This window comes from Gopherus flavomarginatus, chromosome 9 (genome assembly GCF_025201925.1).
Source record: "Gopherus flavomarginatus isolate rGopFla2 chromosome 9, rGopFla2.mat.asm, whole genome shotgun sequence".
In the NCBI taxonomy this organism is placed as follows: domain Eukaryota; kingdom Metazoa; phylum Chordata; order Testudines; family Testudinidae; genus Gopherus; species Gopherus flavomarginatus.
The window spans coordinates 41,046,850-41,049,790 of record NC_066625.1 but is presented as its reverse complement, the minus strand read 5'-3'; the positions used below and the strand labels follow the sequence as shown (position 1 = coordinate 41,049,790).

Sequence of the window (2,941 nt, the reverse complement as noted above, 5' to 3'; positions counted from 1 at the left end):
GCCCCTCCCTCCCTCCATGAGCGTCCATTTGATTCTTTGGCTTTCCATTACGCTTGTCACGCAGCACTGTGCTGAGTCCCAGCTGTGGACTCTGTCTATCATAGCCTGGAGATTTTTTCAAATGCTTTGGCATTTCGTCTTCTATAACGGAGCTCTGATAGAAAAGATTTGTCTCTCCATACAGCGATCAGATCCAGTATCTCCCAGACGGTCCATGCTGGAGCTCGTTTTGGGTTTTGGACTGCATCACCATCCCGTGCCGATCAGAGCTCCACGCTGGGCAAACAGGAAATGAAATTCAAAAGTTTGTGCGGCTTTTCCTGTCTACCTGGCCAGTGCATCTGAGTTCAGATTGGTTTCCAGAGCGGTCACAAGGGTGCACTGTGGGATATCGCCCGGAGGCCAATACTGTCAAATTGTGGCCACACTAACCCTAATCCGACATGGCAATACTGATTTCCGCGCCACTCCCCTCTTCGGGGAGGAGTACAGATATAGGTATTAAGAGACTTTTATATCGATATAAAGGGCTTCATTGTGTGGATGGGTGCAGGGTTAACTCGGTTTAAAGCTGCTAAATTCAGTTTAAACACGTAGTGTAGACCAGGCCTAAGAAAGAGGCTGTTTGACCTACAAACAATGACAAAGTAAAACCTGAAAGAGCAGCCTTTCAACTCAGAGGTCTAATAAAAAGATGTTACTAATAACTGATGAAAGAGTTACAAACGACTCAAAACCATACTCAGTACAAACCAAACGGGAACACAGACAACACCACTTTTCTTCACTGCTCTTCAACCATAATATTCTCCCCATAGGGAGGTCCACCGCTCCTGGGGGTTCAGTGCCACAGTAACAGGGTGATGCGTGCAATGGATGGAGGAAGCTGCTATTCCATCTCCCTAGTCCAAAAATCAGTTTAACAGCTAGTCCTGAGATAGAGGAAGTATCAGTTATTAAAGTCATAAGAACTAATTTAACATTTTGATTCCAGCCAATGTTAAAATGATCTAATATACAGGTTAATAAAAACATTTCTAGTCATCTGCTTAGAACGCTTAAATGATGCAAAAATAGCAAGTTTGCTTTAAAAAGTCATAAAAGGGACATCATCCAGAATCTGACACTTGGTGAAATGTAAGTCTAGAACACACAACCAATTTGGCGATTGTATCGTGCTTCTTAACAGTCTGCCCTGAGGTTGCTACTTTCAGTCACAAGCTACTTCACGTGGCTCGGGCCCTCTCATGGATCAGTAACTGGTTAGCAGCTTGGAAAGAAAGAGTAGGATTAAATAGTCAGTTTTTGCAGTGGAAAGGGGTAAATAAAAGGCTTCCAAAGTATGAGACGAGACAACAGACATTAGGGCTGCTCAGTTAAGACAAGACCGTAGAGCACCAGTTCTCAACCAGGTGTCTGCCAAAAGAAACCAGGCTTGACCCACCTCCTCAAGCCACCAAGCCTGCATGCCTGCTTTGAAGGGGGGGAGAAAGGGCACAACAAAAAATTGCAGCATCAATGCAGAAGAGACAACACTTCCCCTGCCTCACAGCTGCTGACTCCCTGAACAGGAATAGCAAAAGTCCAGCCACAATTCTACTTTCTTTCCACTACAAGAGATAATGGTCTCACAAAATTAGGGTGGGGGTGGGAGCTGCTCTCCTGAGACTGTCCTGCTGCTGCCCAGGTGCATAGCAGACAAAGCTGGGCTGGCAAGCCAAGGGTTTTGATTGCTTGAAGGCCCAGAGGGAAAAGAGACAAGTGCTTGTGTATCAGAGAATAGCTTTGATCCATTGACCTCTGGGTTATGGGCCCAGCATGCTTCTGCTGCACCACTCTTCACCCCCCTACCACCCAGTCACCACTATCCGGATTAGTGCCTTACTAGCTCTCATGCTGGCAGGCAGATGCGCCTGCTGCTAGGCAGCTGCCCTGGTCACAGGATTTTACAGCTTCTACAGGGTAAAAGGGATCTATTTGGGATTCAGACCCCATTGGGAGCTGGGTAGCTGAATGCCGGAGACGGGAGAACTTCTTAAACTGTTTTCAGGTAAGCCTTCAGCTTGCGGGGGATGCTGTTCAGCCGTGTCTGCAGCAGGCAAGTGCCTCTGGCTCAATTGCCCCCCCCCCCCCCCCCCCGCTGTCTTAGAAGACTAAAACCCAGAGCAAAGGCACACGCCTTGCAAAGGAACAGGAGCCGGGATCTGGAACAAATGTCAACATTTTATTAAGATGACGTTTAAAGGCCTGAGCACTTGACCCTCAGCTGAAAAGTACTTACCATTAAGGGGTATGGGTTCCAAATGCCAAAAGCTTGTGGGAGGTAGGAATGGATGTTTGTTGGGTTCTTGCTTCTTTGTGTTTGTTCCTGCTGATTTCCTTACTGCTGTCTCTGGTGTGTAAAGACTGAAACATTTTTGAATTTCTTAGAATTGTTGTTAGTGCTTCAGTGCTGAAGTCACTCATCTTAAGCTTATGCTATTAGATCTCTTTTATGGTATATTTTGGTCCTGAGAAGTAAAAGGCTGCTCTGCGTGTGGTGTTATGGAGTGAGATAGCAAATGTTGGTTGCAGAGATGGGGCATGTGCCACAAAAGTCCTGCCCCCGCCCCCCAGCTGCAGTCCCTGAGTCCAACCTGCAAAATTTCCTTGCAGTCAGAGTGGAAAAAAGCATTTAACCCAGCTGTGAAGCTGCTTACAACCTCCAATGTGTAAGGGAGATCAGAACCCACCAGTCTAAGCACATGTAAAAATGATACTTAAGCATTAGTGATTTTAGATCTGTAGCATAGAACTGAATTTGCAATGGAATTATAAAGAGCTCTATTTTTAAACCAGAGAGAAGAAAACCATAAAATCTGCAGTCAGAGACTTCAAAAAAGAACCATAGTACCAAATTTAAACACTCATTTTCAATCTCTCTTAATTCACTATGCTTTGG

At 45.6% G+C, this 2,941-nt stretch overlaps 1 non-coding gene across 1 annotated transcript; it reads right to left on the bottom strand.

Annotated features, from left to right (window-relative positions):
* Window positions 1-817: 817 nt before the first annotated feature.
* LOC127058673 (U2 spliceosomal RNA) lies at window positions 818-1,010 on the bottom strand. The gene has a single exon (XR_007776424.1). It is a non-coding gene; the product is annotated as a U2 spliceosomal RNA (small nuclear RNA).
* Window positions 1,011-2,941: the final 1,931 nt, after the last annotated feature.